The following is a 21,952-nucleotide window of genomic DNA, read 5'->3' as shown; positions in this document are numbered from 1 at the left end:
AGGGCCGGTGAAACCCAGTTGTTGGTAAGTGGAGGTTGCCAACAAACACCAGATCTCCCAGACACTGATCGCTTTACCTAAGGGCACTTGTACTGTGCCTTCCCGGCTGGACTTGTCTGTTGAGCCAGACTCCCACCCCTTCCCAGAGGAGTGAGTTTGGCCAAGTCCCAAAATTAGTGCCTATTTTACTCTAAGAAAACAGCCCTGCTTCCTGCCACAGGGCAAATGCTGCTGTTAATCCAATTATCTGGTTAAAGTACGAGCAGTCCTCAAATGAGGGAACATAAATACAGGGTTCTTTGCACTCACAGGCCTTTGCCAACTTCACTTGTGTTGTAATCTGCAGCACTCCCAGCCCAGCACAAAATGGGTCATTGGGTCAGAATGCTCCTCTGAGTTCCAGCAACCACATTGTTGCCTTGGCTGTGACTCCCGAGCAGCTTTTCTCCCTCCCCAGCTTATCCCCTGGGGGGGTCTCTCTCAATCTCTCTGCCAAATCATTGACTTTGGTTTCTCCAATTCCTAGTCTGAGGCACCATTTGGCACCAAAATATGTCCCGAGACATTTCTGTCAATTGTTATAATTTATCCTGTAGTTCAAAGCACTTTCCATGGGATGCCATGTTAAAAATGCATGTTCACTTGAAGGGAAAGAATGCCAATTATGACACATAGAACATATTATGTTTGGGTCATCACAATACTGATACTTCAAAGTCCAACACGTTTAAAGTGGGGGGTCACTAGACACCATTTGCCAAAGGGCTATCAGTGTAATTTCATCTCTGCGAGGGTCATTTTTAGTAAGTAGGAGGACAAGATTAGAAGAATCCAGTTTTTAAAAAATCTTCCTTGAAGTTAATTCAGTTCCCTTTTCCTGGTCTGTAGCTCTCTCCACTTCTGCACATTCAGGTAAGTTCAATTCGACAAGCATTTATTGAGGCCAACTTTGTGCATGTGCTATACTAGGCACCGGCGATACCAAGAAGAATAAGAGATAATCCTGGATTTGGTGGGTTACTCAAGAAAGAATTATGTATTCCACAGAACTTGTTATCTGACCCCACTCAGTCAAAATTTCAGCCTCCACAAGTTGTTTTTATTTCACTTAAAAATCACACACACACAAAAATAGAAAAACAAAAGAATCATGCTAAAAATGATCTACTACCCCAGTATACATACTGAAAAAGAATAAATTATACATGTCTCTTTCAAGGAACATTTCTCAGTAGATTGCAAGTGCATTCTAATTCTCTATGTCTTCTAGAGACTTTTTGAGGTTGAGTCTCTGTATAAAGTAACTTAAGTACGACTAGATTCACATTTTAGTAAATCCCATGGTGTAATGCCCTCCTACCTCTTTCAGAAGCCAGAGAAAAGACAAAGATAGTAGTATAGAGTATCACAGCTATCTTCAGAAAGCTGAAAAGCTGCCCACTGCATGAAAGACGCACTCACTCTGCTTTTCTCCAAAGGGCACATGGGTCTGGGCAAGCACCCATGGGCACATTTAGAAGGAACATAAGCAAGAGACTCCTAATTACTAAGTTTCCTACGAACAGAATGGGCTGCCTTGACAGGTAGTGAATTCTTCTTACCAGCTTTAAACAAGCCTGAAGATAGCCAACCTCTTGAAAGTGGTGCTATAAAGATGAGAACACCTGGCCAAGATGGAGGCATAGGTGGAGACGCCATGCTTTCTCACACAACCAAGTTTAGAGACAAGGAAATATTAGCAACAGAAAACACAACCAGAACACAGAACTTTTCGGAAGTCTGATAACAATGAATGCTTCAGCCTGACTGGTAAGAGGGGCGAAGCCAGCAACTGGTGGAGCAGGGTTGCACAGGAAAACTCGGTCAGACAGACTCAGGGACGCAGATCCCAGGAGTGGGGTTGCAAAGGGCAGACCCAGTGAGTGACCCGCGGATCTGGCCAGGGCGCAGGGCAGCGCGTTGACTGTGGTGGCTCATTCCTGAGCAGATAGACCAGTGAGGGTGTGGGGAGTGAGACGGGGCCCCAGCGGGCCCCAGAGGCAGGAGGCAGCAGAGAGGGCCACCGTTTCCCCACTCTGACCCCGCCCCCACATACAGTGTCACAACCCAGCGACCTCGCCCTGGTGGCCCCGCCCCACTCCTAAGGCTCCTCTCCTCATACTGAACAGGTGCAAACAAACCAAAAATGGCTCAAGAAGATCTCAAAGCCCCAGAGCCCATAACTCTAAGAGACAAAAATAGCAAAACTTTCAGATGCACAGTTCAAAACACTGGTGATCAGGATGCTCACAGAACTGGTTGATTTTAGTCACAAATTAGAGGAACATATGAAGGCTAAACTAATTGAAATGAAGGGAATTGCACAGGAAACCAATAGTGATGAAAAGGAAACTGGGTCTCAAATCAATGGAGTGGACCAGAAAGAAGGAAAAAATGACCAAACAGGAAAATATGAAGAAACAAGAATTCAAAAAAAGGAGGAGAGTCTTAGGAACCTCCAGGACATCTTTAAACGCTCCAACATCCGAATTATAGGGGTACCAGAAGGGGGAAAGGAACAGCCATGAGTGCAAAACTTATTTTAACAAATAATAAAGGAGAATTTCCCCAATCTGGCAAAGGAAATAGACTTCCAGGAAATCCAGGAAGCTCAGAGAGTCCCAAAGAAGTTGGACCCAAGAAGAAACACACCAAGGCACATCATCATTACATTAGCCAAGATTAAAATGAAGGAGAGAATCCTAGAAGCAGCAAGAGCTAAGGGGACAGTCACCTACAAAGGAGTTTCCATCAGACTGTCAGCGGATTTCTCAAAAGAGACCTTACAGGCAAGAAGGGGCTGGAAAGAAGTATTCCAAGTCATGAAATCCAAAGACCTACAACCAAGATTGCTCTATCCAGCAAAACTTTCATTTAGAATGGAAGGGCAGATAAAGTGCTTCTCAGATAAGATCAAATTCAAGGAGTTCATCATCACCAAGCCCTTATTATATGAAATGCTAAAGGGACTTATCTAAGAAAAAAGAAGATAAAAAATATGAACAGTGAGAGAATAGCAAACTCACAGTTATTAACAACCACATCTAAAACAAAAGCAAACTAAAAGGACAGCTAGATCAGGAGCAGAACCACAGAAATGAAGATCTAATGGAGGGTTAGCAACAGGGGAGTGGGAGAAGGGGAAGGGGGGAGAAGGTACAGAAAATAAGTAGCATAGATGGTAGCTAGAAAGTAGATAGGGGGAGGGCAAGAATAGTAGGGGAAATATAGAATCTAAAGAACAAGAGACACGTGGTCATCAACTAAAGGGGGGAATGGTGGGGGAGGGGGTGTGCAGGGTGGAGGGGAATGAAGGGGGGGAAATAGAACAACTGTAATGGCATAATCAATAAAATAAAAATTTAAAAAATTAAAAAAAAAGATGAGAACACCTATATATTTCTTACAAGGCATTTATGCCTATACTCCAGGAAGGAAGATGCTGGGCTAGTTTGAACCCAACTGAATCCTTTGAAGACCTCCTTTTTTTTGCTGTCTTCTAAAATACCAAGTATGAAAAAATAAAGTAAACTTCCTAGTATGAAATATTCATTGAATGAACCTCTTTCCCTTGGGACTGGAAGGAACTTGATAAAACACGACATTTTGCATGTGATTAGCCAGATTTGCAAACTCTCAAGGAGGTGTTAACACTAGGATTGTGGATTGGGTCCCCAGACTTTGCCAACTTGGAAAACTCACATCTTTTTGTAGAGTGATTCATTTTAGGCTGCAACACTGTTGCTTTAAAAAAGAAAAACTGGGACATTATTCAAGCATTTAGAACAAAGTTTAAACCCAAACTGGGATCAGTGCCTGGGTATTCATCAACTTTGCAAAGGAAAACAAAATAAAACTGAAAACACTCTGTTGAGATAAAGTAAGGAAAGAGTCATAGATACATTTACACGCTAGTGAAGATGTACTTTAATATTGTTGTCACTTGTAATGTGCCATTGTTGACAATTTATATATAAGTTTGAAACCAACTACACTTTTTCTTCACAAGTGTTAGAACAGGACTGTGTCATTAATTTCAAACATTGTTTGGATACAGTACAGCCTCTCAAGCGTTTACTTGGCTCATTGTCTGGAAAACTAGCATTATCAGACCCAGAACCCTAACTTATAAAGAAATATTTCTCCTAACACGAGTTGCCACAGCCCATCCCTGTCTCATTTATAGAGTTGGTTCATCTATATAACAACTTTTCTTTGATGTAGCCTTTAGCAATCATGAAAATAGTTTGCATTTACTCAGCCTATATTCTGTGCAGGCACTGTTCCTCATGAGTTAACTTACTTAAGAAAATCTGCTTACAGGTGAAAAATTTAAGGAAAGAACAGACCTTTTCCTCATGCAAGCAGTCCTTGTGTCATTGATATGTATAGCTGGAACAGTCTCTGATTTTTTTTCTAACTTTTGTCTTTGTGTGCCTGTGTGTTTCTCAAGGGGTGGGTCACATTTCATTTTATTTTAGTCTAATCCCAAAAGCTGCAGAAAAGAGAATTTAACTGACTCCTCAGATCCACCATATCAGAATCTGGGTCAGGGCTCAGGAGATTAAATTTTTAACAAGTATCCCTGGTCATTCTTATCAACATTAAAATTTGAAAACCATTGCAAATCCCTGGTAATTCTTATCAATATGAAACTTTGAGAAACCAATGCTGTGATCTCTCCTGAACTGCCCCAAGTACTGGTAGCCCTCCTTTCACTTTCTCCTTTCAGAGCCTTGCCCCTCTCAGGGCGTTGCTCCTGTTTTTCCTCCTTCCCCTGTGCCACTGGCATTTCCACTGCTGCAGGTAAAAAGGAAAACCTGAGTCTTCACCCTGAGAAAACCTATTTGGAGCCTTTTTTCTGTATATATTTTTTTAAAAGCTGTATTTTGTGGAAGAGATAGAAAGCACAACCTAGGCATAGATGCTTTTTGTTAATAAGGTCAAGAGTCCAATGAAAGAAACAGAATATCTAACAATCACTACAGCACATACATATGTGTTTAAGATTCGAACCTAGATAATTTTGTTTCATGCAGATATCATCACTAGCAGTGACTTACAAAACCAAACACTGGAAGTCTCTTGTTTTTTTCATGTTTTTCCACCTCTCATAAAATATGCTTTTTTATCCATCTAGTAGTATATTATTATTTTGGAAGAAGTAATATATGTTAATGGTGAAGAATTAAAATAGTATAAAAAGATGAAAAGTGAAAAATAAAGCTCCTCTCATAGTAGCTCCAACCAATGACACATGACTGCGGCCAATTTATACTCCAGACACATCCTGTGCACACCTAGCACAGATGATAACCCCCCTTTTGTATACAAATGGGAGCACACTGTACACATCATTGTACATCTTGCTTCATTACTTAAACAATAGACCTTACAAACTGCTGAAAATTAGTGCCTCATTCTCCTTAATAGCATATCCATTACATTAGACTGTAATGTAGTTCTGATTTCCCCTTCTCCACTCCATGGGTCAAAAGGTATCTTGCAAAGACACTGAGACCTCCTTGATTACTGCAACCCCCGATCCAGGCTTTCTCAACTACACGTCCTTCAAGGTGTGCTCCAGCATAGCTGCAATAAAAGAGCTGAGGGTTGTTTAACCCCACTCTATCATTTGAATTCATCCAAGGTAGATGTTAGGTTCAATCAATATGGCATAGCTCACAGGTAAAAGAAAGGGTAAAGGGATAATATTTGCTAAGCAGTGTGTTTTAACTGCAGGTTGTGACCCATAGGTAGATTGGGAAATCAGTTTAGTGGATTTAAAATCCAGTGAATTAGGCAAAAAGTAGAATAGAAAATATATGTAGCACATATAGAAAAGGAAGTATTGTTTTATGAAACATTTGTTTCAGTTTTACAAGTATGTGTATACTGGTTTCTAATATGAAGTCACAGCAAAAACATATTTGAAAACATTGCAGCACAAACATTGTCTGCAAGTGTACTCCTTGGAAAGTAATGCCTTTAAATCTTTAAAAATGGCCCTGGATGGTATAGCTCAGTGAATTGAATGCAGGCCTGTGAACCAAAGGATTGCTGGTTTGATTCCCAGTCAGGGCACATGTGTGGGTTGTGGGCCAGGTCCCCAGTAGGGGGCATGGGAGAAGCAACCATACATTGATTGATGTTGCTCTCCCTCTCTTTCTCCTTCCCTACCCCTCTCTCTCTAAAAATAAATAAATAAAATCTTTTTTAAAATTTAAAAAAATGTAGGAAGTTTATGGTGTTAAAAGACAATCGGGACACACTGAAAATTTGAAGAGTGTATTTAAGCAAAAACCAGTTGGAAGAGGGCCACATCAGAAGTGATTAGGAGTGTTCATTGGACAGGAGCCAGGGGAAACACTTCTGTAGAGACAACGAGGAAGCAAAGAAAGGAAACTGATTGGCTTCAGCTTAGAGACTTAGACTCTAGACTTGGCTACTCTAGAGTCTTAGAGGCTGTTGGTAGTTGGTTGTCCTTAGATCTCAATTTTTAAATTTTGAGGCATTTACAAACTGGGATTTGATCTGCTTAGTAGGCCTACAAGGATTAGAGTCACTAGTCTAACAGCATCCTTGTTTAATTGATTTAGAGATTTTATTTATTTACTTTTAGAGAGAGGGGAATGGAGGGAGAAAGAGAGGGAGAGAAACATTGATGTGCCAGAGGGTACATCAATCAGTTGCCTCTCACATGGACCCTACTGGGTACCTGGCTTGCAACCCAGGCATATATCCTGACTGGGAATCCAACTGGTGACCTTTGGTTCACAGGCCATCACTCAATTGACTGAACCATACTAATGGGCTAATTAATTTAACAATGGTCAGTTGCTTTGGGCAGAGCCTGAGAACCAATTTGCCTTTTGGAGGTTCAAAACTCACATTAGTAGTCTTGGCTGGTGTAGCTCAGTGGATTGAGCTCGGGCTGAAAACCAAAAGGTCACCAGGTCCCAGTCAGGGTATGTGCCTGGGTGTGGGCCAGGTCCCCAGTGGGGGTCACATGAGAGGCAACCACCACACATTGGTATTTCTCTCCCTCCTTTCCCCTCTCTTTCTAAAAACAAACAAACAAAACAAGATAAAAAGAACCTAACATTAGCATTTTAAAACCCTGTAAATTCTTTGTAGTGAAAAAAAAACAGTTAAAGTAAACATTCCAAAGATGGGGTACAGAACTTTTTTTCGGTATTCCAGAGACAACTATTAACATCCTGTTAACTATTAACAGCACTGGTGTTGGGAGACGTGCATTATCTGTACTTCATGGCCTCTGATTTCTACTGGTAAATTGTCATCTCTGGGAGTGCTAACTCCTGTCCCCAAGTTTGAGCTACTTCAGTGTAACCGAGATTGTTACAAAGAAAGGACTGTGGCTGTGTACGTGGAGAGAAGTATAGACCACTTGACAGTAGGAAATAGAGCACATGTCAGTTGTTCATTCTCAGGATCACATCACTCCATATGCCTTGCTTGTGATCACTTGTTTAAAACCCAGGGTTTCTTCCGGAAGGTCTGTGGCTAAGACCTCTTTTCAAGTTCCCTCCAATCCAGGCACACTATGATAATGAACCTGGGGCCAGAGTGTGAGACCCCAGGGCCTTCCCTTGATAATTTCTTCTGCAGCTCCAAGTGTTATGTAAGGAGCTCAAAATTAAGAGTCTTAACATCTAGGAATGACTCGGTAACTAACTAGACTGAGATATTGTAATGCTGGACAAGTTACTTAACTCTTCTGTGACTTCAGTTAAAATAAGGAGGATGGACACTGATTTTGGAGATCCCATACTGTATCAATATTTGGGCCTTTAATCTGGTGTTCTTGATTTTGAAGTAATCCTGAACATTTTTCTCTGTAGCTTTTTCTCCCTTGCTCCTTTCTTAACTTACTTTCCAAGTTTTTTTGAGGGTCTGCTCTTTGCCAAGCATCATATTAACTGCTGGTGAAAAAAGAAATGATGGCGAACAAAAAATAATTTTTACATCTTGTCCCCAGCAATCACCTGCTTGGACAAAATGGTGATTCCAAACTCTGTCTGAACTCGGCCCCAGAGCATTTTGATAAGGACAGCTTTTGACCTGATCATTATCATTACTACAGAAAACATTTCATTTTATTCATTATGCTATTACGTTTCACCCCCAACTTGCTCAGGCAAGTTGTTCATGTTTATGGGTCATGCATATAAGTTCTTTGGCTACTCCATTTTCTATGCTATACTTTATATCCCCATGGCTATTCTGTAACTACCTATTTGTACTTCTTAATCCCCTCATCTCTTCACCCATTCTTCCCCTACACTCCTAGCAACCTTCTGGTAACTAACTTCTTTTCCTTTGCTTTTAAGAGTCTCTATCTTTAACCTTAGGCCTTTTAATATTGGTGTGTCCTGGAGTGGGCATCTTTGGATCCATCATAATTGGGACTCTGTGCTTCCTGGACTTGTATGTCTATTACCTTCACAAAATTAGGGAAGTTTTCCTTAAACATTTTTTCTGATAGATTTCCAATTTCTTGCTCTTTCTCTTTTCCTTCTGGCTCCCCTATAAGGCAAATGTTGAAACTCTTAAAGTGGTCCCAGAGGCTGTTTATACTATCTTCATTTTTGGGGATTCTTTCTTTCTTCTTGTTTTTCTGCATGGTTGTTTTTTTGCTTCCTTATGTTACAAATCATTGATTTGATTCTGAGCTTCATTCATTCTATTGTTGTTTCCCTGTAAATTGTTCTTTATTCACTTAGTGTATACTTTGTTTCTGACTAGGTCTTTTTATGCTAAGTTCCTTGAGTATCCTTATAAACAGTGTTTTGAACTCTGCAACTGATAGATTGTTTACCTCCCTTTTGTTTAGTTCTTTTTCTGGAGTTTTGATCTGTTCTTTCATTTGAGCCATGTTTCTTTGTCTCCCTGTTTTGGCAGCCTCCTTGTATTTGTTCCTGTGTATTAGGTAGAGCTGCTTTGACTCTGTGTCTTGGTAATGTGGTCTAATGTCCTGTTGGGTCCAATGGCACGGCCTCCCCTATCACCCAAGCTGGGTACTTGAGGGATGCATTTTGTGTAGGCTGAGTACACCCTCCACTTGTAGTTGAGTCTTGGTTGCTATTGGCAGATCAATAGGAGGGATTTACCCAGGCCAGTCAGCGGCAAGGTCTGGCTGTGACCACTGACCACCAACTTTCACCCTCCACGGAGGATCAGCTGTGCAGGGGCAGGGCGGTGGCGCTCTGACGTGGTCTGTAGCTGTCCATTGGGTTTGTTGGCTCTGGGGTGTCCCAGGTTGTGCAGACCAAGGCCACCTGTGTTTTGCCTGGGGTACCCAGCCTGAGCCGTACAGCAATCTGAGATGGCTGCTACTTGTACTAGGCTTGGAGATTCCCAGGTGAAGCCAACTGTGACTCTAATCTGACTGCCGCCAGGGCTCACTGAAGCCAGCTGTTGCTTGTTTGATAGGATTTAGGAGCCAAGACCAGCCATTCTTATGGAAAAGCAGTTTGGGTGGGCTCATAAATTGGGTGGGACAGAGCCTCTGGGGATCTCGAAGGTGGATCAAACAGTGTTACCCAGGATGATGGAGTCTCTGATATGGCACCAGACTACCAGCTCTGTGGAGGGAGGGCTCAGCAAAAGGACAATGGTCTCTGCTAGCCCCGATGCCAGGCGCTTCAGCCTCTCCCTGTGTACCACTGGTGCCCTTCAAGCTGCCACCCCAGTGCTGGAGCTCAGAGGGAGCTATGCTGAATAGGTGAGTCTGTGTGTAGGTTCCCCAAGAGAAACTGTTTAGGGCTCTAGCAGCCTCCTCCATTGACTCAACCCCCACTGGGTTTCACAGCCAGAAGTTTTGGGGACTTATCTTCCTGGCACTGGAATTCTGGGCTGGGGAATCTGGTGTGAGTCCAGGGCTCCTTGCTCTCAAGATATCCCTCTGGAACTTTTATCCACGTGGGTGTGGGGCTAGCCCATGCCGTGTCCACACCTCTTCTACCATTCTGGGTGGATATGGTTTCTTCAATTCCGTAGTTGTCAGACTTCCATTCAACTCAATTTCTGGCATTCTTGCATGATGGTGTACTATATTTTACTTGTAATTTTGATGTAGTTGTACAAAGCAGTGAGCCTACATCTCCATCTTGACTGGAAGCTCCAGAAAACATTTATTCATTTCACAGAAACATCTACTCCACTCAGAAAAGAAATATGAAATTCATATTTACATCAGAAAATAGATAATGCCAGTTTTCTGCTCGGGACTTCCACAGATTAATACTCTGCTCTGTTTCCTTGGGGGGAGAACCATGATATCAGTAAGTGCTGCCCACACAACAATAGTTGGCCAAGGTCCGCAATATATTCATGCTCTGAATAAGTCCTTTCTGGTGGAATTTTCTGTTCAGGCAAGAATCACTCCTGAAACCTAAATAACAAATAAGCAAGCAAAATATAACCAAAGACACTGAAATAGAGAACAGGCTGACAGGAACCAGAGGGGAGAGAGGAGGGAATTTCAGGGGAAAAGGGAAAGGTTTACAGGAACAAGTATAAAGGACACATGGTAGAAAACTAAGGGGGGTGGAAATGGGAGGGAGGTGGGGAGCACTGCGGGGGTGGACTGGGATGGGAGTAAAAGACAGAAAACTGTACTCGAACAACAATTAAAATAAATAAATAAATAAAAGAATCATTCCTGAGCAGTTGCTAGACTACTTTAAAATTGAGTTAAATGAAAGTAGCTACTGATACTAATACAATTATTCCTTTAAAAGGGTGGAATATCCACGTGAAACCTAAATATCCAATATACGGAGAAGATGGATACAAAATTAAATGTCCCATAAACCTTTCACCATATATCCTGTTAAAAACGCACACGCAAACAAAGAAAACAAAACAACAGCAAGCAAAATGTGCTGAGTTTTAATTCAACAACAACATTGTTGGAGCATTTGGTACATACATGGCAGTGACTGTCAAACTTGTGTTTTGTTTTTAAATTTCTATTTAAGTGACCTTGAAAAAGTATACTCTCCAGATGATGGAAGATAATAGTTGTGTTGTACTTTGTACTGGTCAAATCACATCTAGAACACAGTGTTCAATTCTAAGCACTGTGTTTTTAGAGGAACACAGACAAATTAAAGTATTCTCAGAGAGTGAGAGAAAAATGGAAAGGGAATTTAAAACCATACAAAAACAGAACTGCTAAAGAAGGTATGTATTTTTAGACCAGAAGAGAGCAGATTATAAGGGCACACAATAGATAGGTATCTCTCTTCAAATATGTAAAAGTAGGTAATATTCTTATTACATATGTTACTCTGGAAAGCAAAGTGCAGACAAAAGGTTGAAGTCATGTGGAGGCGTTATTCGGCTCAACCCAAGGCGTAGGTTCAATCTTTGCTTTGATCACCGGAGGTAAGCAAGCAGAGGCTGGGCTACCACTTGGCTTGAATACCGTAGCTTTTTCTTCTATTTTGAATATTCCCTCCTTTCCCTTTGGTCAATGTGGAACCCAGAATTTGATGAAAAATTAGGCCACATTGTAGAATTTTACAGTCCATTTGAAAACTTTAGCTGGTACAGTATGATACAGAACAAAGGTCTTTGGAACCATGTTCCTCTCAGCCCTAACCCAACTGCCAAGTTGTGTCTGATGTCAATCATATTTCTGATGTATATTTCAAGCACAAGTAGTATTAAAATAGCTCATATTATGACCTCAAGGACATAGTTTAAAGACATGCATAAGTGGCAGGGCCAGAAATATAACATTTCAACTTTTAAAAAACCACAATTTCAAGAGTATTTTCTTAGAATAGGGTGAGCTTAACTTGCCCTGCAATTTTCTGGATGAAAACCTGTTATCAATTGTCAGAGAATCATCCCAGGAAGTGCTCTCTGACGTTCAGAAGTAGGATGAAAATCACATCTCATTCGTGTCACATCCTGTGTGTGGGTAGGGTGCCTTTCTTTGTAAAGTATCACTCATAGATGCATTACTCGGAGTGAGAGATGGGTGCGTGGGTGACAGGACAGAGCCACTAAATGCGTGTAGGGGGAGGAGGGGAGGAGGGGAGGAGGGAAATACGTGACACAGGCGGAGCTCCACCAAGGGGAGGAGGGACTGACGGTGTCACTACCAGCAGTGGTTACAGCATGCAGCAGAGCACTTAAGAATATGCACATATGCATGCAAGGAGACTATGGAAAAAAAAACCTCCTTTCCTTTCCAGAGGGCACTTAGATGGATGACAGGAGAATTGCATACTCTCAGATTCCAATCGATTGGTGTTGGAGAACAGAGAAGCCTGCAGATTCTGCGGATGGTAAAAGTCACTACTTTATATTTAATACTATCTTATATTTTTCAAAGTTTGTTCACATGTTATGGGACCAAATATAATATTGTAAAAACTTCAAAATACTCTTGAAATGTCTGGAGTCCCAAACCTGCCTAACAACCACCATATTCAGGGTATCAAATGTTTTTGTAAGGCTAGTGAATTTAGCGGGCATCAGTGATGATCTCTGCATTTTATTTTTGCAGAGATCTAATGCAAAGATCGCTTCCTGTATTTCACATTTTGGTTGAGTATGTAATTTGGAAAGGTAGAGTTAGTTTTGTGATGCATAATATTGTCCAGAGGAAAATTTGACCAGGTAATTGATGCAATTGCTCAAAAGCACAAGCAGCAGGTCCAAGATGCATTTTATAACTTTATTCTGGTTTATTCTAGTAAATGTTATCGTTTTGGGGCCTTTGCCAGTGAATCCTCAAACTAAAGCAGAAATGTTAAGTACTATTTTTCTTTTTTGTTTTTAAAGAAACTACACTTTCTTTTTTATTTATGGGGGAGAGAGAAAGGGAAGCATTAATTTGTGGTTCTACCTCTTTATGCATTCATTGCTTGATTCTTGTATGTGCCTTGACCAGGCATTGAAACCACAATATCTGGAGGATGTGCTAATACGCTGAGCTACCTGGCCAGGGCCAAGTACTATTTTTCAAATTAATATTCTTTATACTTGTGGTATTTCTCAGAAAACATGAATTCTATTATTTCTCAAATGCAATATTAAGAATTTGATTCAGATCCACTTAGGAAGTATATATCACAGAGAAAGTAAAAATACAAGTTATGATACTATGAAGAGTCAACAGAAAGGACATAACATATAATAGATGAGACTGCAGGGTCAGAGACATACTGCCAGAGTTGAAATTCTAACTCTACCGCTTACTACAGTGGATGCTGTAGATGAGTTCATTGCCCTGTGCTTCAGTTTTCTTAGTTGTGAAGGGGAGATAATAACAGAACCCACTTCTGAGCATTGTTGTGCATTTTCAATGAATTAATACATGTAGAACAATTTGAACAATGTCTAACCTTTGGTAAATGCTCTGCAAGTGCCAGCTATCATTATTCAAGGATTTCTACTTGGTGCTCTAAGAATTAAGCTAACATTTCCTTAAACTTACCATATATTTTGAAGTGTCGGAAAGAATTTCAGAACTTAAACCGTTTTAGAAATTGTACTTTCACTCTTGGAATTTCAAATCAATGGACAAATGTGTACATAATAATGTTTGTATATTTAAAATGAAAAAATTTTATTTTTTTTAAAAAGAGAATTTAGTTATATGTAGATTAAGAGACTTGCTGGATATGGAAAGAGGAAGACTATATTAAGGATTTTGTTTTCTGGTCATCTCTAAAGCATTGCCTAAACATGTAAACCACAATCTGCAAACAAAAATAAATAAACCCAGAAGCCAGCCTTGGATCACAGATACTATTACCACTTTCGTACCATTTGGTGTTTTTATAAACACAGCTTTAGAGGTAAGGTCAAAGTCCAGGGTGAGTTTGCATGAGTGAGTTGAGTCATCTTATCTTCTGGAAAACGTACTCATTTGCTTTTCTATGCCCGCAACATTAAAACAGTATTTATACATAGGCAAGGTAGAATGATTAACAGGGGAAAGCAAAGCATACAGTTCAAACCGAAAGACTGCTTTTGGTCTGAACTATCCAAATAATTATGATTGAGGTGGTGGTTCTTTGTTTTATTTTGTTTGCTTCCTTTTGGAAACTGTGGGATCAGTAGGAAAAGTAGATGAAGAAAGAAACAAGTTATCCAAACAGTTGTCTCAATTTTCTACCCAGTGACAGTCAGTGTAGACCCTTAAAATACATCATGTGAAGTGCTGTGTGTTTTGCCCAAAACCAAGAACCATAGTTCCTGTCATTTCCCTGTTTTAGCATTGGGTCTATTTAAATTTTGTTTTCAAAATATTGACACTGTTCAGATGTTTACTTTAAGCTAGTTCACCAAAACCTGTAATTGCAATGTCACTGCTGCCCATCAGCAAAAAGCAGAGCCAGCAAATTGATTTCTAAACGCTCGTCTGGGAGGAGAAAAAGGGCTCCAATAAGAAACGTGAGAGAGGACCATTAGTCTTTTTTTCCCTTTTAGTTAATGATACTTTTAAAATTGATTGATTGATTGAAATTTTATTTATTTATTTTTAATCTAAATCATTTCTTATTTTTCTATTACAGTGGACATACAATATTACATTAGTTTCAGGTATAGTATTTCATTTTAACACTGATTAGACATTATGTAACTTACTAAGTGATCATCCCGATAAATCTAGTACCCATCTGACACCATACACAGTTAGTAGAATATTATTGATTATATTCCCTATCCTGTACTTTACATCCCCATGATTATTCTGTAACAACCACTGTGCACTTCTTAATCCCTTCACTTTTTTCACCCATCCCCCTAAAACTTCTCCCACCTGGCAACCATCAAGACACTCTCTGTGTCTGTGAATCAGTTTCTGTTCTGCTTCTTTGTTTAGTTTGTTTTTTTTAGATTTATTTGTTGATAGATATGTATTTATTTGCCACTTATTTATTTATACATATGTATTTATTGCCATTTTATTTTTCATATTTTTTTATAAATTTTATTTAGTTATTTTTCAAGTACATTTTTTTTATCTATTTCTCCCATCCCACCCCCCCTGCTCCGTCTTATTTTTCATATTTTTAGTCTTTATTCTTCTTAAGAAGGCCATTTAAAATATTTAATGTAATACTAGTTTGATAGTGATGAACTCCTTTAGCTTTTTTTTTTTATCTGGGAAGGTCTTTTTATGTCCTTCAATTCTAAATGATAGCTTTGCTGGGTAATCTTGGTTGTGGTCCTGGCTTTTCCTCACTTTGAATATTTCTTACCAATCCCTTCTAGCCTGCAAAACTTCTGCTGAGAAATCAGCTGACAGTCTTATGGAGTTTCCTTATAGATAACTAATTGCTCTTCTCTTCATGCTTTTAAGATACTTTCTTTGTATTTAACCTCTTGCATTTTAATTATGGTGTGTCTTGGTGTGGGCCTTTTTGGGTTTATCTTGTTTGAAGGTCTCTGTGCTTCCTGGACTCGTATGTCTATTTCTTTCACCAAGTTAGGGAAGTTTTCTGCCATTATTTTTTCAAATAGGTTTTCAGTTTCTTGCTGCCTCTCTTTTCCTTCTAGCATCCCCATCATGCAAATGTTGGTACACTTGAAGTTGTCCAGGAGGCTTCTTATACTATCTTCATTTTTTAAAAATTCTTTTTCTTTTTGCTGTTCTGATTGGCTATTTTTTCCTTCCTTATATTCCAAATCACTAGTTTGATTCTCAGCTTCATCTACTCTACTGTTTATTCCCTGTAAATTATTCTTTTAGTTAGTGTATCCTTCATTTCTGACTGGTTGGTTTTGTGTGTGTGTGTGTGTGTGTGTGTGTGTGTGTGTGTGTGATGTCCATGTCCTTTTTTTAGTGCTACCGAAGTTTTCTGTAAGTTCAACAGCTCTTCCCCTAGGTTCATTGAGCATCCTTATAACCAGTGTTTTGAACTCTGTATCTAGTAAATTGCTTGTCTCTGTTTTGCTGAGTTCTTTTTCTAGAGTTTTATTCTTTCTTTCATCTGAAATGTGCTTCTTTGTCTCATTTTGATAGCCTCCCTGTATTTGTTTCTATGTAATAGGTAGATGTGATATCTTCTGGACTTGGTAGAGTAGCCTAATATAGTAGGAGTACTACAGGATCTAGTGACACACCCTCCCCAATCATTCCAGTTGTGTCTCCCCTCATGTAGCTGTGTACTCCATCCTGTTGTAGTTGAGTTTTGATTGCTGTTGGCATGTAAATGGGAAGGCTATACCCCCAAGCTGATCTGCTGTAACAACTGGCCAAAACTACCACCATGCTGGAGGATCAGCTTGTGCAGGGGTTGTCCCACAGAGCAGGACTTACTTCAGTGGGACCCCAGTGCTCGTTGAGTCCCCTCCTTGAATGTCTCACATGTGGAGTTGGCTGGGAGTGTTTCAATATGGCCTGAAGCTGTCCACTGGACGCGCTGGCTCTGGGACCTCCTGGGAGATGCAGAACAAGGTTGGCCACCACCTGTATTCTGCCAAGGCCACCCAGCTTGAGTTGTAAAGTGATCTTCAGCTGCCTGCTATTTGTGCTGGGCTTGGAGGTGCCCAGGAGAGGCCAAGCTGCTAACCATGGCCGACTGGTGCTATTGCCTGGCTTGGGGCCACTTAGAAGTGTGAGGCAGGCTGAGGCCAGATGCTCCTTGAGAGGTTTTAGGAAGGTAAGAATCATGAGCCAAGACAGGCCATTTATATGGAAAAGGCACTGGAAACAGCTTGGGTAGGCCCACAAGTGTTGGGGGAAAAAGTCCATATTATAATGCGCATGACTTGGAATCAGTATAAAATGTAAACCACCAATTAATATGAAACCAATTAAGTGAATTCTTATGTATAGAAATTAAGTAGCTGGAACAAAATTAAATACTAGTTTTCACTTCCTAAAAATATAGAAACGTCTTGAATGTATTTGTCACCATATTTGATGTGAACAAAACTATCCACTACCATATCTGATATTGACAAAACACTACACCTAACAACTTCAGAGTTGTTCTCTTCAATTGCACCATTCAAATTTTCCAGTTCCTTTTCAAATTTATGTTGACTTGTGAATGTTGGAAGATGTTGACTCTCATTAAAAAATATCTAATGAAAATAATCATACTCATGTTATCTGACTACAAAAGCATTAAAACAGAAATCACAAGCAAGATATCTTGGTGTGTTAGTCTGCTCAGGCTGCTGCAACAAAATACCACAGAAATTTATTTTCTCCCAGCTCTGGAGGCTGTAATTTTAAAATCAAGTTGCCAGCAATTTCGGTGTCTGGTGAGTATGTTCTTCTTGGTTTGTAGATCGCCACCTTTCTGTTATGTCCTCCTATGGTCTTTCCTTACTGGATGCATGAGAGGAGTGAATAAGAGATAAAGAGAGAGAGCTCTCCAGTGTCTTTTCTTATAAGGGCACTAATTCTCTTAGATGAAGGCCTCACCCTTAGGACCCTATTTAACCTTAAATCTTTCTTTAGAGCCCTCATCTTCAAATACAGTTATACTGGGGATTGAGACTTCAACATATGAATTTGGGGGGGACATAAACAGTAGGTCCGTAATACTTGGAAAACCTCAAATATTTAGCAGTTAGACAACAAACTTTTAAGTAATCCATGGGTTACAGGAGAAATTGGAAAATATTCTAATTGAGTGATAATGAAAATACAAGATGTTCATTGGGTGAAGGAAAGGAAATGCAACTAAGGCAGGGCTCAGAGGATAATTTACAGCTTTAAATTCTTACGTAAAATAGAAGAAACTCTAAGATCAATTACCTAAGATTTGGGCTTCCAGCCAAGATGGAGGTGTAGGTAGACACATTGTGCCTCCTCGCACAACCAAAATTAAAGACAACAAAAATTTAGAAACAACAACGAAAAGAATAACCAGAACTGACAGAATATTGAACTGTACGGGAGTCCAACAACCATTCATCTAGATCGGTAAGAGGGGCGGAGTTGACAGCCAGAGGAGAGGGGTTACGGCAGGAAAAAGCAGTGGCTGCCAGACCCAGGAGCACAGGCTGTGGTTGGCAGATCCCAGGTGTGCAGGCAGCGGCCAGCAGACCTCGGGCATGGGGTGGCAACAAGAAAACCCATTGTGGCATGCAAGGCAGCTGGCTGACTGCGATCCCACATTCATGTGCAGATAAACCAGACAAAAATGGGCAGTGAGACAGACCACGCAACCCAGGGCCCCAGTGCCAGGAAATAAAGCCTAAAAGCACCCATTAAAAACACTTGTTGGGGTTGAGGTGCTGGGAGAGACTCCCAACCTCACAGGAGAGTTTGTTGGAGAGACCCGCAAGGTCCTAGAATGCACACAAGCCCACCCACCTTGGAGCCAGTGCCAGAAGGGCCCAATTTGCTTGTGGGAAATAGCAGAAGGGACTGAAATCCAAGAGAGAGCAGAGCAAGTTCCATTGTTCCCTCTCTGACCCTACCCCCCCCATACAGCATCACAACCCAGTGATGGGGGGTTGCCCCACCCTGGTGAACACCTAAGGCTCTACCCCTCACTATATAACAGGTGTGACCATGCCAAAAAGAAAAATGGCTCGGATGTGAGAACAGATCAAAGCCCCAGAGCCAATACATCTAAGTGACCAAGAGATAGCCAACCTATCACATGCATAGTTCAAAGCACTGGTGATCAGGATGCTCACAAAATTGGTTGATTTTAGTCTCAAATTAGATGAAAAAATGAAGGGTACACTAAGTGAAATGAAGGAAAATGCACAGGGAACCAATAGCGATGGGAAGAAAGCTGGGACTCAAATCAATGGAGTGGACCAGAAGGAAGAAAGTAACATTCAACCAGAATGAATGAAGAAACAAAAATTTTTTAAAATGAGGAGAAGCTTAGGAACCTCCAGGACATCTTTAAACATTTCAACATCTGAATTATAGGGGTACCAGAAGGGGAAGGGGAAGAGGAAGAGCAAGTGGAAAACTTATTTGAACAAATAATAAAGGAGAATTTCCCAAATCTGGCAAAGGAAATAGACTTCCAGGAAGTTCAGGAAGCTCAGAGAGTCCCAAAGAAGGTGGACCCAAGGAAGAACAGACCAAGGCACATCATAATTACATTAGCCAAGATTAAAATGAAGGAGAGAATTCTAGAAGCAGCAAGAGATAAGGGGACAGTCACCTACAAAGGAATTCCCATCAGACTGTCAGCAGATTTCTCAAAAGAGACCTTACAGGCATGAAGGGGCTGGAAAGCAATATTCCAAGTCATGAAAGGCAAGGACCTACATCCAAGATTGCTCTATCCAACAAAGCTTTCATTTAGAATGAAAGAGCAGATAAAGTTCTTCCCAGATAAGGTCAAATTCAAAGAGTTCATCATCACCAAGCCCTTATTACATGAAATGGTAAAGGGATTTATCTGAGGAAAAGAAGATAAAAAGATGAACAGAAACTCACAGTTATTAACAACCACACCTAAAACAAAAGCAAACTAAGCAAAGAACTAGAACAGGAACAGAACCACAGAAATGGAGATCTCATGGAGGGTTAGCAACAGGGGAGTGGGAGGAGGAGTGGGGGGAGAAGGTACAGAGAATAAGTAGCATAGATGGTAGGTAGAAAATAGACAGAGGGAGGGTAAAAATAGTATGGGAAGTGTAGAAGCTAAAGAACTTATGACACATGGACATGAACTAAACAGGGGAATGTGGGTGGGAGGGAGCGTGCAGAGTGGAGGGGAATGAAGGGGGGGGAAATGGGACAACTGTAGTAGCATGAACAATAAAATATATTTTAAAAAATTACCTGAGATTTTATCTTAATAAGCTTAAAAAATAGCAAAGTAAACCCTGAAATTTAGAAGGCAGGCAGGAAATTGAGTTAAGAGCAGAAATCAATATAATAGGAAATACCAAATAACAGGAAAAATGAATACATGTAAAACCTGATTTTAAATTATTCAACAATTATGCTAAAAAGGCTAATATAATTGGTCAAACTTTAGAAAACTAATCAAGGAAGAAAAAAATAACAGGAATGATACAAAGTTACCACCATAGACCCAACAGAAATTAAAATAATAAGATAATATTAATGCATTCACCAATAAATTTGAAAAATTAGATGAAATTTTAAAATTTCTAGAAAAATATAATTTACTAAAATTGGTAAAGATTAAACAGTATTTGAATAGCCTGTATAATAAATAAATTGATTTTTAAATCAAAAACTTTTTCATGAGAAAACTCCAGTTTCAATGATAATCTTCAAATATTCAAAGAAGAAATAACCAATCTTACGGAACTTTTTTCAGAATTAAAGAAGGAAAAAACAATTAACAATTTGTTTTACATGGCCAACATTGTTTTACCTTTATAATATAACAACTATATTATATTATAAAATTATATATAACAAATATAAAAATAAAATTATGTACTGATATTCCTCATGACATATACAAAAATTCTTAATAAAGTATTAGTAAATCAAATCCAACAATATATAGAAAGGATAATACATCATGATCAAGTATGGTTTTACTCTGGAATGCAAACTGATGTAATGTTTGAAAAATCCATCAGTATAATTCATCACAGTAACTGAATAAAGAATAAAAGTAATGTCATTTCAATAAATGACTAGAAGTCAGACAAATTTCAATACCCATTCATCATTTAGTTAACAGCTGAATCATAATCAGTGGTGAAATATTGAATGTTTTCCCAAAGTTCATCAGAAGAATCTCTGGTGTAGTAGTATCTCTGGTGATGGAGTAGTATCCTGTGAGATTACATTTATTCACTCATGTAATGAAGGTGTTAGTCATTGCAACAAAGAAAGAAAATTAAAGCATAAAAATCAGAAAGAAGTAATGCTAGTTCTGTTTGCAGACGATGTCATTATTTACTTATAAAATGCTAGAAGACAATGGCTAGAAATAATGAATAAACTTAGCAAGATTGTAAGGTACAGACATGTCAATACACAAAAGTCAATTACATTTTTATATGCTACTAGCAAAACAATTGGATATCAGAAAAAAAGATCCAAGTTACAACATTGCTACAAAACATTAAATACCTAGGAATAAGTTTAACAAAATATGTGTAGTACCTCTTTACTGAAAAGTATAGAACATTGCTAAGAAAAATTAAAGACATAAATAAACGGTGAAATTCACTATGTTCATGGATTAAACACTCAATATTGTTAAGATCTCAATTCTAGACTGATCTATAGGTACAACACAATACCGATTATCTTTCTAATGGAGTTATTCTTTTTGTAGAAATTGATGGGCTTAATCTAAATATTACTTTAAAAGTTGCCTAGAATAAACAAAGTAATTTTTATTATTGTTAATTCATGAAGTATTCATTGATATGTGCTATGGGACAAAGAAATATTAAAACAAAAAAGGACAAAGTTAGAGGACTTAGATGATCTGATTTCAAGATTTACTATGAAGCTGTGGTAATCCAGTGGTACAGTACTGGCATAAAGATAGACATGAAACAAAGGAACACAATAAAGAATCTAGAAATAGACCCTTACATATATGGTAAATTGATTTTCTACAAAGGTGCTAAATATTCAAATGTAAATGAGCTACTGACATAAAGTAGTTCATTTTTTTATTACCCTTTTAATGTCTCCAGCATCTTTTTGTCTTCTTTTATATGTCAGTATTTGCACTTACCACTTTTGTTATTAAATCCTGCAAAGGGTTCATTGTATTAAAAATTTCAAAGAAAAAACACTTTGCTTGTTGTTATCTCTATTCATTGTACATTTGTTTTTCTTTTTTTGATTTCCACCTTTTTCTGTATTTTTCTTTCCATTTTCCTTAAAAATTTATCATTTTTATATTTTTAATCTTCACCTGAGGACATTTTCTGTTACTTTTTTAGAGAGAGAGGAAGAGAGGCTTTAGAGAAAGGGGAAGGG

The sequence above is a fragment of the Artibeus jamaicensis genome, unplaced genomic scaffold, assembly GCF_021234435.1.
Source record: "Artibeus jamaicensis isolate MK-2021 breed Jamaican fruit bat unplaced genomic scaffold, CSHL_Jam_final contig_354, whole genome shotgun sequence".
Lineage (NCBI taxonomy): Eukaryota > Metazoa > Chordata > Mammalia > Chiroptera > Phyllostomidae > Artibeus > Artibeus jamaicensis.
This window is presented reverse-complemented; position numbering follows the sequence as displayed.